Raw genomic sequence first — 14,797 nt, 5'->3', positions numbered from 1 at the left:
TCTACTATAATACTGCTCCTATGTACAAGAATATAACTACTATAATACTGCTCCTATGTACAAGAATATATCTACTATAATACTGCCCCTATGTACAAGAATATAACTACTATAATACAGCCCCCTATGTACAAGAATATAACTACTATAATACTGATCCTATGTACAAGAATATATCTACTATAATACTGCTCCTATGTACAAGAATATAACTACTATAATACTGCCCCCTATGTACAGGAATATAACTACTATAATACTGCCCCCTATGTACAAGAATATATCTACTATAATACTGCTCCTATGTACAAGAATATAACTACTATAATACTGCCCCCTATGTACAAGAATATAACTACTATAATACTGCCCTATGTACAAGAATATAACTACTATAATACAGCCCCCTATGTACAAGAATATAACTACTATAATACTGCTCCTATGTACAAGAATATAACTATAATACTGCTCCTATATACAAGAATATAACTACTATAATACTGCTCCTATGTACAAGAATATAACTACTATAATACTGCTCCTATGTACAAGAATATATCTACTATAATACTGCCCCTATGTACAAGAATATAACTACTATAATACAGCCCCCTATGTACAAGAATATAACTACTATAATACTGCTCCTATGTACAAGAATATATCTACTATAATACTGCCCCTATGTACAAGAATATAACTACTATAATACAGCCCCCTATGTACAAGAATATAACTACTATAATACTGATCCTATGTACAAGAATATATCTACTATAATACTGCTCCTATGTACAAGAATATAACTACTATAATACTGCCCCCTATGTACAGGAATATAACTACTATAATACTGATCCTATGTACAAGAATATATCTACTATAATACTGATCCTATGTACAAGAATATATCTACTATAATACTGCTCCTATGTACAAGAATATAACTACTATAATACTGCCCCCTATGTACAGGAATATAACTACTATAATACTGATCCTATGTACAAGAATATAACTACTATAATACTGATCCTATGTACAAGAATATATCTACTATAATACTGCTCCTATGTACAAGAATATAACTACTATAATACTGCCCCCTATGTACAGGAATATAACTACTATAATACTGCCCCCTATGTACAAGAATATAACTACTATAATACTGCTCCTATGTACAAGAATATATCTACTATAATACTGCCCCTATGTACAAGAATATAACTACTATAATACAGCCCCCTATGTACAAGAATATAACTACTATAATACTGATCCTATGTACAAGAATATATCTACTATAATACTGCTCCTATGTACAAGAATATAACTACTATAATACTGCCCCCTATGTACAGGAATATAACTACTATAATACTGATCCTATGTACAAGAATATATCTACTATAATACTGATCCTATGTACAAGAATATATCTACTATAATACTGCTCCTATGTACAAGAATATAACTACTATAATACTGCCCCCTATGTACAGGAATATAACTACTATAATACTGATCCTATGTACAAGAATATAACTACTATAATACTGATCCTATGTACAAGAATATATCTACTATAATACTGCTCCTATGTACAAGAATATAACTACTATAATACTGCCCCCTATGTACAGGAATATAACTACTATAATACTGCCCCCTATGTACAAGAATATATCTACTATAATACTGCTCCTATGTACAAGAATATAACTACTATAATACTGCCCCTATGTACAAGAATATAACTACTATAATACAGCCCCCTATGTACAAGAATATAACTACTATAATACTGATCCTATGTACAAGCATATATCTACTATAATACTGCTCCTATGTACAAGAATATAACTACTATAATACTGCCCCTATGTACAGGAATATAACTACTATAATACAGCCCCCTATGTACAAGAATATAACTACTATAATACTGATCCTATGTACAGGAATATAACTACTATAATACTGATCCTATGTACAAGAATATAACTACTATAATACTGCTCCTCTGTACAAGAATATAACTACTATAATACTGCCCCTATGTACAAGAATATAACTACTATAATACAGCCCCCTATGTACAAGAATATAACTACTATAATACTGATCCTATGTACAAGAATATATCTACTATAATACTGCTCCTATGTACAAGAATATAACTACTATAATACTGCCCCCTATGTACAGGAATATAACTACTATAATACTGATCCTATGTACAAGAATATATCTACTATAATACTGATCCTATGTACAAGAATATATCTACTATAATACTGCTCCTATGTACAAGAATATAACTACTATAATACTGCCCCCTATGTACAGGAATATAACTACTATAATACTGATCCTATGTACAAGAATATAACTACTATAATACTGCCCCTATATACAAGAATATAACTACTATAATACTGCCCCCTATGTACAAGAATATAACTACTATAATACTGATCCTATGTACAAGAATATATCTACTATAATACTGCTCCTATGTACAAGAATATAACTACTATAATACTGCCCCTATGTACAGGAATATAACTACTATAATACTGATCCTATGTACAAGAATATATCTACTATAATACTGATCCTATGTACAAGAATATAACTACTATAATACTGCCCCTATATACAAGAATATAACTACTATAATACTGCCCCCTATGTACAAGAATATAACTACTATAATACTGATCCTATGTACAAGAATATATCTACTATATTACTGCTCCTATGTACAAGAATATAACTACTATAATACTGCCCCCTATGTACAGGAATATAACTACTATAATACTGCCCCCTATGTACAAGAATATATCTACTATAATACTGCTCCTATGTACAAGAATATAACTACTATAATACTGCCCCTATGTACAAGAATATAACTACTATAATACAGCCCCCTATGTACAAGAATATAACTACTATAATACTGATCCTATGTACAAGAATATATCTACTATAATACTGCTCCTATGTACAAGAATATAACTACTATAATACTGCCCCTATGTACAGGAATATAACTACTATAATACTGATCCTATGTACAAGAATATATCTACTATAATACTGCTCCCTATGTACAAGAATATAACTACTATAATACTGCTCCTATGTACAAGAATATAACTACTATAATACTGCTCCTATGTACAAGAATATAACTACTATAATACTGTCCCCTATGTACAAGAATATAACTACTATAATACTGCTCCTATGTACAAGAATATAACTACTATAATACTGCTCCTATATACAAGAATATAACTACTATAATACTGCTCCTATATACAAGAATATAACTACTATAATACTGCTCCTATATACAAGAATATAACTACTATAATACTGCCCCCTATGTACAAGAATATAACTACTATAATACTGCCCCTATATACAAGAATATAACTACTATAATACTGCTCCCTATGTACAAGAATATAACTACTATAATACTGCTCCTATGTACAAGAATATAACTACTATAATACTGCCCCTATGTACAAGAATATAACTACTATAATACTGCCCTCTATGTACAAGAATATAACTACTATAATACTGCCCTCTATGTACAAGAATATAACTACTATAATACTGCTCCCTATGTACAAGAATATAACTACTATAATACTGCTCCTATGTACAAGAATATAACTACTATAATACTGCTCCTATGTACAAGAATAAAACTACTATAATACTGCCCCTATGTACAAGAATATAACTACTATAATACTGCTCCCTATGTACAAGAATATAACTACTATAATACTGCCCCTATGTACAAGAATAAAACTACTATAATACTGCCCCTATGTACAAGAATAAAACTACTATAATACTGCCCCTATGTACAAGAATATAACTACTATAATACTGCCCCCTATGTACAAGAATATAACTACTATAATACTGCCCCTATGTACAAGAATAAAACTACTATAATACTGCCCCTATGTACAAGAATAAAACTACTATAATACTGCCCCTATGTACAAGAATATAACTACTATAATACTGCTCCTATGTACAAGAATATAACTACTATAATACTGCTCCCTATGTACAAGAATATAACTACTATAATACTGCCCCTATGTACAAGAATATAACTACTATAATACTGCCCCCTATGTACAAGAATATAACTACTATAATACTGCCCCCTATGTACAAGAATATAACTACTATAATACTGCCCCCTATGTACAAGAATATAACTACTATAATACTGCCCCCTATGTACAAGAATATAACTACTATAATACTGCTCCTATGTACAAGAATATAACTACTATAATGCTGCTCCTATGTACAAGAATATAACTACTATAATACTGCTCCTATATACAAGAATATAACTACTATAATACTGCTCCCTATGTACAAGAATATAACTACTATAATACTGCCCCCTATGTACAAGAATATAACTACTATAATACTGCCCCCTATGTACAAGAATATAACTACTATAATACTGCCCCCTATGTACAAGAATATAACTACTATAATACTGCTCCTATGTACAAGAATATAACTACTATAATGCTGCTCCTATGTACAAGAATATAACTACTATAATACTGCTCCTATGTACAAGAATATAACTACTATAATACTGCCTCCTATGTACAAGAATATAACTACTATAATACTGCTCCTATGTACAAGAATATAACTACTATAATACTGCTCCTATGTACAAGAATATAACTACTATGATACTGCCCCTATGTACAAGAATATAACTACTATAATACTGCCCCCTATGTACAAGAATATAACTACTATAATACTGCTCCTATGTACAAGAATATAACTACTATGATACTGCCCCTATGTACAAGAATATAACTACTATAATACTGCCCCCTATGTACAAGAATATAACTACTATAATACTGCTCCTATGTACAAGAATATAACTACTATAATACTGCTCCTATGTGCAAGAATATAACTACTATAATACTGCCCCCTATGTACAAGAATATAACTACTATAATACTGCCCCCTATGTACAAGAATATAACTACTATAATACTGCTCCTATGTACAAGAATATAACTACTATAATGCTGCTCCTATGTACAAGAATATAACTACTATAATACTGCTCCTCTGTACAAGAATATAACTACTATAATACTGCCCCTATGTACAAGAATATAACTACTATAATACAGCCCCCTATGTACAAGAATATAACTACTATAATACTGATCCTATGTACAAGAATATATCTACTATAATACTGCTCCTATGTACAAGAATATAACTACTATAATACTGCCCCCTATGTACAGGAATATAACTACTATAATACTGATCCTATGTACAAGAATATATCTACTATAATACTGATCCTATGTACAAGAATATATCTACTATAATACTGCTCCTATGTACAAGAATATAACTACTATAATACTGCCCCCTATGTACAGGAATATAACTACTATAATACTGATCCTATGTACAAGAATATAACTACTATAATACTGCCCCTATATACAAGAATATAACTACTATAATACTGCCCCCTATGTACAAGAATATAACTACTATAATACTGATCCTATGTACAAGAATATATCTACTATAATACTGCTCCTATGTACAAGAATATAACTACTATAATACTGCCCCTATGTACAGGAATATAACTACTATAATACTGATCCTATGTACAAGAATATATCTACTATAATACTGATCCTATGTACAAGAATATAACTACTATAATACTGCCCCTATATACAAGAATATAACTACTATAATACTGCCCCCTATGTACAAGAATATAACTACTATAATACTGATCCTATGTACAAGAATATATCTACTATATTACTGCTCCTATGTACAAGAATATAACTACTATAATACTGCCCCCTATGTACAGGAATATAACTACTATAATACTGCCCCCTATGTACAAGAATATATCTACTATAATACTGCTCCTATGTACAAGAATATAACTACTATAATACTGCCCCTATGTACAAGAATATAACTACTATAATACAGCCCCCTATGTACAAGAATATAACTACTATAATACTGATCCTATGTACAAGAATATATCTACTATAATACTGCTCCTATGTACAAGAATATAACTACTATAATACTGCCCCTATGTACAGGAATATAACTACTATAATACTGATCCTATGTACAAGAATATATCTACTATAATACTGCTCCCTATGTACAAGAATATAACTACTATAATACTGCTCCTATGTACAAGAATATAACTACTATAATACTGCTCCTATGTACAAGAATATAACTACTATAATACTGTCCCCTATGTACAAGAATATAACTACTATAATACTGCTCCTATGTACAAGAATATAACTACTATAATACTGCTCCTATATACAAGAATATAACTACTATAATACTGCTCCTATATACAAGAATATAACTACTATAATACTGCTCCTATATACAAGAATATAACTACTATAATACTGCCCCCTATGTACAAGAATATAACTACTATAATACTGCCCCTATATACAAGAATATAACTACTATAATACTGCTCCCTATGTACAAGAATATAACTACTATAATACTGCTCCTATGTACAAGAATATAACTACTATAATACTGCCCCTATGTACAAGAATATAACTACTATAATACTGCCCTCTATGTACAAGAATATAACTACTATAATACTGCCCTCTATGTACAAGAATATAACTACTATAATACTGCTCCCTATGTACAAGAATATAACTACTATAATACTGCTCCTATGTACAAGAATATAACTACTATAATACTGCTCCTATGTACAAGAATAAAACTACTATAATACTGCCCCTATGTACAAGAATATAACTACTATAATACTGCTCCCTATGTACAAGAATATAACTACTATAATACTGCCCCTATGTACAAGAATAAAACTACTATAATACTGCCCCTATGTACAAGAATAAAACTACTATAATACTGCCCCTATGTACAAGAATATAACTACTATAATACTGCCCCCTATGTACAAGAATATAACTACTATAATACTGCCCCTATGTACAAGAATAAAACTACTATAATACTGCCCCTATGTACAAGAATAAAACTACTATAATACTGCCCCTATGTACAAGAATATAACTACTATAATACTGCTCCTATGTACAAGAATATAACTACTATAATACTGCTCCCTATGTACAAGAATATAACTACTATAATACTGCCCCTATGTACAAGAATATAACTACTATAATACTGCCCCCTATGTACAAGAATATAACTACTATAATACTGCCCCCTATGTACAAGAATATAACTACTATAATACTGCCCCCTATGTACAAGAATATAACTACTATAATACTGCCCCCTATGTACAAGAATATAACTACTATAATACTGCTCCTATGTACAAGAATATAACTACTATAATGCTGCTCCTATGTACAAGAATATAACTACTATAATACTGCTCCTATATACAAGAATATAACTACTATAATACTGCTCCCTATGTACAAGAATATAACTACTATAATACTGCCCCCTATGTACAAGAATATAACTACTATAATACTGCCCCCTATGTACAAGAATATAACTACTATAATACTGCCCCCTATGTACAAGAATATAACTACTATAATACTGCTCCTATGTACAAGAATATAACTACTATAATGCTGCTCCTATGTACAAGAATATAACTACTATAATACTGCTCCTATGTACAAGAATATAACTACTATAATACTGCCTCCTATGTACAAGAATATAACTACTATAATACTGCTCCTATGTACAAGAATATAACTACTATAATACTGCTCCTATGTACAAGAATATAACTACTATGATACTGCCCCTATGTACAAGAATATAACTACTATAATACTGCCCCCTATGTACAAGAATATAACTACTATAATACTGCTCCTATGTACAAGAATATAACTACTATGATACTGCCCCTATGTACAAGAATATAACTACTATAATACTGCCCCCTATGTACAAGAATATAACTACTATAATACTGCTCCTATGTACAAGAATATAACTACTATAATACTGCTCCTATGTGCAAGAATATAACTACTATAATACTGCCCCCTATGTACAAGAATATAACTACTATAATACTGCCCCCTATGTACAAGAATATAACTACTATAATACTGCTCCTATGTACAAGAATATAACTACTATAATGCTGCTCCTATGTACAAGAATATAACTACTATAATACTGCTCCTATGTACAAGAATATAACTACTATAATACTGCCTCCTATGTACAAGAATATAACTACTATAATACTGCCCCCTATGTACAAGAATATAACTACTATAATACTGCTCCTATGTACAAGAATATAACTACTATAATACTGCTCCTATGTGCAAGAATATAACTACTATAATACTGCCCCCTATGTACAAGAATATAACTACTATAATACTGCCCCTATGTACAAGAATATAACTACTATAATACTGCTCCTATGTACAAGAATATAACTACTATAATGCTGCTCCTATGTACAAGAATATAACTACTATAATACTGCTCCTATGTACAAGAATATAACTACTATAATACTGCTCCTATGTACAAGAATATAACTACTATAATACTGCTCCTATGTACAAGAATATAACTACTATAATACTGCTCCTATGTACAAGAATATAACTACTATAATACTGCTCCTATGTACAAGAATATAACTACTATAATACTGCTCCTATGTACAAGAATATAACTACTATGATACTGCCCCTATGTACAAGAATATAACTACTATAATACTGCCCCCTATGTACAAGAATATAACTACTATAATACTGCTCCTATGTACAAGAATATAACTACTATAATACTGCTCCTATGTACAAGAATATAACTACTATAATACTGCCTCCTATGTACAAGAATATATCTACTATAATACTGCCCCCTGTGTACAAGAATATAACTACTATAATGCTGCTCCTATGTACAAGAATATAACTACTATAATACTGTCCACTATGTACAAGAATATAACTACTATAATACTGCTCCTATGTACAAGAATATAACTACTATGATACTGCCCCTATGTACAAGAATATAACTACTATAATACTGCTCCTATGTACAAGAATATAACTACTATGATACTGCCCCTATGTACAAGAATATAACTACTATAATACTACCCCCTATGTACAAGAATATAACTACTATAATGCTGCTCCTATGTACAAGAATATAACTACTATAATGCTGCTCCTATGTACAAGAATATAACTACTATAATACTGCCCCTATGTACAAGAATATAACTACTATAATACTGCCCCTCACTGCTCTGCGAGCTGGACTGGTACACTGTAACGTGTCCTGAGCTGTGGGAAGTTGTCGGTTACATTGTTGTTACTCGTTAGTTTTGTTATCGGGGTCTTCTTTTCTTTTTCTTCTCCTTCGTTATAAAGTCGCTCTTCACTGTGAAGATTCATCACAAATGTCCATTTGTTTTCTGCATTATGTGGGGTGCCCGTTCTCTGCATTGACAGCGAGGGGTTAAGGATGCGCCACTTGTTGGACGATCTCCAAGTCCGCCCGGCTTTTATTAGATGGGGGCAGGCAGGTGGAGAGCGCTCATTACACTGTGATTTATAGACGCCGCTGTCATGTAGATTGAATCGGGACTAAATGAACTGCTCAGAATTAGCCTTGGGCCTCGTCCAACCTAAGCGGAGACTGTGGCCGCGCGGTCAGGTGGCAGCGTGGAAATTGCTGGGGGTTTATAGCCACATGGGCCGGTGAGATTACATAGAGTAAGAGGAAGAGTATGAACTGCAAGACTTGGGGCGTCGGGACCGGTGTGACTGCAAAACAGAACATTCATGGACTCAATGCTGACCCTTCATACATGAATCTCTGCCTCTTATTCCTACTGTACACACGACTCTGCTCTATTGCCCACTCTGCCTCCTGCACTCTGCTCTAGAGCCCCATCCCCGCCTCCTGCCCTCTGCTCTAGAGCCCCATCCCCACCTCCTGCACTCTGCTCTAGAGCCCCATCCCCGCCTCCTGCACTCTGCTCTAGAGCCCCATCCCCGCCTCCTGCACTCTGCTCTAGAGCCCCATCCCCACCTCCTGCACTCTGCTGTACAGCCCCATCCCCACCTCCTGCACTCTGCTCTAGAGCCCCATCCCCGTCTCCTGCACTCTGCTCTAGAGCCCCATCCCCGCCTCCTGCACTCTGCTCTAGAGCCCCATTCCCGCCTCCTGCACTCTGCTCTAGAGCCCCATCCCCACCTCCTGCACTCTGCTCTAGAGCCCCATCCCCGCCTCCTGCACTCTGCTCTAGAGCCCCATCCCCGCCTCCTGCACTCTGCTCTAGAGCCCCATCCCCGCCTGATGCCCTCTGCTCTAGAGCCCCATCCCCGCCTGATGCCCTCTGCTCTAGAGCCCCATCCTCGCCTCCTGCCCTCTGCTCTAGAGCCCCATCCCCACCTCCTGCACTCTGCTCTAGAGCCCCATCCCCGCCTCCTGCCCTCTGCTCTAGAGCCCCATCCCCGCCTCCTGCCCTCTGCTCTAGAGCCCCATCCCCACCTCCTGCACTCTGCTCTAGAGCCCCATCCCCGCCTCCTGCACTCTGCTCTAGAGCCCCATCCCCGCCTCCTGCACTCTGCTCTAGAGCCCCATCCCCGCCTCCTGCACTCTGCTCTAGAGCCCCATCCCCACCTCCTGCACTCTGCTGTAGAGCCCCATCCCCACCTCCTGCACTCTGCTCTAGAGCCCCATCCCCGTCTCCTGCACTCTGCTCTAGAGCCCCATCCCCGCCTCCTGCACTCTGCTCTAGAGCCCCATTCCCGCCTCCTGCACTCTGCTCTAGAGCCCCATCCCCACCTCCTGCACTCTGCTCTAGAGCCCCATCCCCGCCTCCTGCACTCTGCTCTAGAGCCCCATCCCCGCCTCCTGCACTCTGCTCTAGAGCCCCATCCCCGCCTCCTGCACTCTGCTCTAGCGCCCCATCCCCGCCTCCTGCACTCTGCTCTAGAGCCCCATCCCCACCTCCTGCACTCTGCTGTAGAGCCCCATCCCCACCTCCTGCACTCTGCTGTAGAGCCCCATCCCCGTCTCCTGCACTCTGCTCTAGAGCCCCATTCCCGCCTCCTGCACTCTGCTCTAGAGCCCCATCCCCGCCTCCTGCACTCTGCTCTAGAGCCCCATCCCTACCTCCTGCACTCTGCTCTAGAGCCCCATCCCCTTCTCCGGCCCTCTGCTCTAGAGCCCCACCCCCGTCTCCTGCCCTCTGCTCTAGAGCCCCATCCCCGCCTCCTGCACTCTGCTCTAGAGCCCCATCCCCACCTCCTGCACTCTGCTCTAGAGCCCCATCCCCGTCTCCGGCCCTCTGCTCTAGAGCCCCATCCCCGTCTCCTGCCCTCTGCTGTAGAGCCCCATCCCCGTCTCCTGCCCTCTGCTCTAGAGCCCCATTCCCGTCTCCTGCCCTCTGCACTAGAGCCCCATCCCCACCTCCTGCACTCTGTTCTAGAGCCCCATCTCTGTCTCCTGCACTCTGCTCTAGAGCCCCATCCCCGCCTGCTGCACTCTGCTCTAGAGCCCCATCCCCTGCCCTCTGTTCTAGAGCCCCATCCCCACCTACTGCACTCTGCTCTAGAGCCCCATCCCTGTCTCCTGCCCTCTGCTCTAGAGCCCCATCCCCGTCTCCTACCCTCTGCTCTAGAGCCCCATCTCCTCCTCCTGCACTCTGTTCTAGAGCCCCATCTCTGTCTCCTGCACTCTGCTCTAGAGCCCCATCCCCGCCTCCTGCACTCTGCTCTAGAGCCCTATTCCCGTCTCCTGCCCTCTGCTCTAGAGCCCCATTCCTGTCTCCTGCCCTCTGCTCTAGAGCCCCATCCCCGTCTCCTGCCCTCTGCTCTAGAGCCCCATCCCCGCCTCCTGCCCTCTGCTCTAGACCCCCATCCCCGCCTCCTGCCCTCTGCTCTAGACCCCCATCCCCGCCTCCTGCCCTCTGCTCTAGAGCCCCATCCCGCCTCCTGCCCTCTGCTCTAGAGCCCCATCCCCGCCTCCTGCCCTCTGCTCTAGAGCCCCATCCCCGCCTCCTGCCCTCTGCTCTAGAGCCCCATCCCCGCCTCCTGCCCTCTGCTCTAGAGCCCCATCCCCGCCTGCTGCCCTCTGCTCTAGAGCCCCATCCCCGCCTGCTGCCCTCTGCTCTAGAGCCCCATCCTCGCCTGCTGCCCTCTGCTCTAGAGCCCCATCCTCGCCTCCTGCCCTCTGCTCTAGAGCCCCATCCCCACCTGCTGCCCTCTGCTCTAGAGCCCCATCCCCGCCTGCTGCCCTCTGCTCTAGAGCCCCATCCCCGCCTGATGCCCTCTGCTCTAGAGCCCCATCCCCGCCTGATGCCCTCTGCTCTAGAGCCCCATCCTCGCCTCCTGCCCTCTGCTCTAGAGCCCCATCCCCGCCTGCTGCCCTCTGCTCTAGAGCCCCATCCCCGCCTGCTGCCCTCTGCTCTAGAGCCCCATCCCCGCCTCCTGCCCTCTGCTCTAGAGCCCCATCCCCGCCTTCTGCCCTCTGCTCTAGAGCCCCATCCCCGCCTTCTGCCCTCTGCTCTAGAGCCCCATCCCCGCCTCCTGCCCTCTGCTCTAGAGCCCCATCCCCGCCTCCTGCCCTCTGCTCTAGAGCCCCATCCCCGCCTGCTGCCCTCTGCTCTAGAGCCCCATCCTCGCCTGCTGCCCTCTGCTCTAGAGCCCCATCCTCGCCTCCTGCCCTCTGCTCTAGAGCCCCATCCCCACCTGCTGCCCTCTGCTCTAGAGCCCCATCCCCGCCTCCTGCCCTCTGCTCTAGAGCCCCATCCCCGCCTGCTGCCCTCTGCTCTAGAGCCCCATCCCCGCCTGCTGCCCTCTGCTCTAGAGCCCCATCCCCGCCTGCTGCCCTCTGCTCTAGAGCCCCATCCCCGCCTTCTGCCCTCTGCTCTAGAGCCCCATCCCCGCCTGATGCCCTCTGCTCTAGAGCCCCATCCTCGCCTCCTGCCCTCTGCTCTAGAGCCCCATCCCCACCTGCTGCCCTCTGCTCTAGAGCCCCATCCCCGCCTGCTGCCCTCTGCTCTAGAGCCCCATCCCCGCCTCCTGCCCTCTGCTCTAGAGCCCCATCCCCACCTGCTGCCCTCTGCTCTAGAGCCCCATCCCCGCCTCCTGCCCTCTGCTCTAGAGCCCCATCCCCGCCTTCTGCCCTCTGCTCTAGAGCCCCATCCCCGCCTTCTGCCCTCTGCTCTAGAGCCCCATCCCCGCCTGCTGCCCTCTGCTCTAGAGCCCCATCCCCGCCTGCTGCCCTCTGCTCTAGAGCCCCATCCCCGCCTGCTGCCCTCTGCTCTAGAGCCCCATCCCCGCCTTCTGCCCTCTGCTCTAGAGCCCCATCCCCGCCTCCTGCCCTCTGCTCTAGAGCCCCATCCCCGCCTGCTGCCCTCTGCTCTAGAGCCCCATCCCTGTCTCCTGCTTTCTGCTCACACAAGACACAAATTGAAAGAAATGACACAAACTATTCGTGCCTCGTGTCGTCTGCCGGAGCCGTTGCCGACCGTCAAGATCCCGTCACACAAAGTGACGGCAGTAACCAAACTCTGCACTAGATCTAGATGTCATTATCCCGGCAGATGGCGACTGATCCCTGGAAATCTCTCCTTAAAGGGCCTATTCCACAGTTACAGAGCTTCTCCTTCTCTGACTTCTATTGTATCTGCTCGCTGTCAGTGAATTCAGTGGTAGGAAAACATCCTGACCCAGCCTCGCTCTCACAGCTGAGGGCTTGTTACAGTTGCATCCTTTCCACAATCTTTTGGGAGATAAAACTCCAGACTACTACAATGTATCAGTCCAGGTACAATGTGTGAACGATTCCGCTGGTCCCAGATGGCGATTTTGGTCACCACCCAGGTCGCCAGGCATCACAGCGTCATGCGGGGGTGATGGGGGCACATTTCTGACCCACAAGTTACTGCAAACTCGACAAGTGATTTGCAAAAAGTCAGAACTACTTGTGTCTTTGGCGATTTGTGGCAGGTGCTTGGGTGTCGCACAGCGTCCTCATTGACCAGCGCACAGGGCGACCGGTGGTCCCAGGACCAAAATCACTACCTAGCCCCAGTCTGAGGACAGGAGAGGGTCTGCGGCTCCGATCCTACTACTACCAGCAGTCGGGGCATGCTGGGAGTTGGCGTTCATTGATCCAGACTAATACACTGAAATATTCTCATTTGCATTCAGAGGCCGGTGAGATTATTGCAATTTACTCCCAGCAAAGAATGATCCTGAAAAGAATGGAATCCTCCATGCTTTACAGTGCAGGCTGTTTCCGTAGGTACTTGAGGATGGAGCGAAGCTTTCTATGTATTATATATACTCCGTAGCTTTTTCTCTAATGTTTAGTCGCTCTGTAATATACGGTTCGGAGCCCCTCTAAACTCTCCAGCATGTGGGGGCGTCATCGGTTGGATTTGGGGGGGGACGACAGAACTGCGCTGTTTACTGACTCCATTTTTTTGCCATTTCCTCCTGGAGATCCATCAGCATTTTTCATTTTTTGGGCTCGGTGCCCAACACGGGCGACGTCCCAAATGGATTCTCGCTCTTCTGCCCGGAGAAGGAATCCATTAAAGTGTCATCCGTGTCCCGGCGCCCCTAAATCTCTCCCCCCCGTCCGGAGCGGCGCTCAGCCTAAA

The 14,797-nt window shown here is 41.4% G+C and overlaps 1 protein-coding gene across 2 annotated transcripts in view; it reads left to right on the top strand.

Annotated features, from left to right (window-relative positions):
* KIRREL3 (kirre like nephrin family adhesion molecule 3) overlaps positions 1 to 14,797 on the top strand; it is a 1,173,775-nt gene that overhangs the window by 1,141,796 nt on the left and 17,182 nt on the right. The window lies entirely within an intron of this gene.

Source organism: Phyllobates terribilis, unplaced genomic scaffold, assembly GCF_046119375.1.
Source record: "Phyllobates terribilis strain yellow unplaced genomic scaffold, ASM4611937v1 Scaffold_12__6_contigs__length_324123572, whole genome shotgun sequence".
NCBI classification, from domain to species: Eukaryota; Metazoa; Chordata; class Amphibia; order Anura; family Dendrobatidae; genus Phyllobates; species Phyllobates terribilis.
This window is presented reverse-complemented; position numbering and strand designations above follow the sequence as displayed.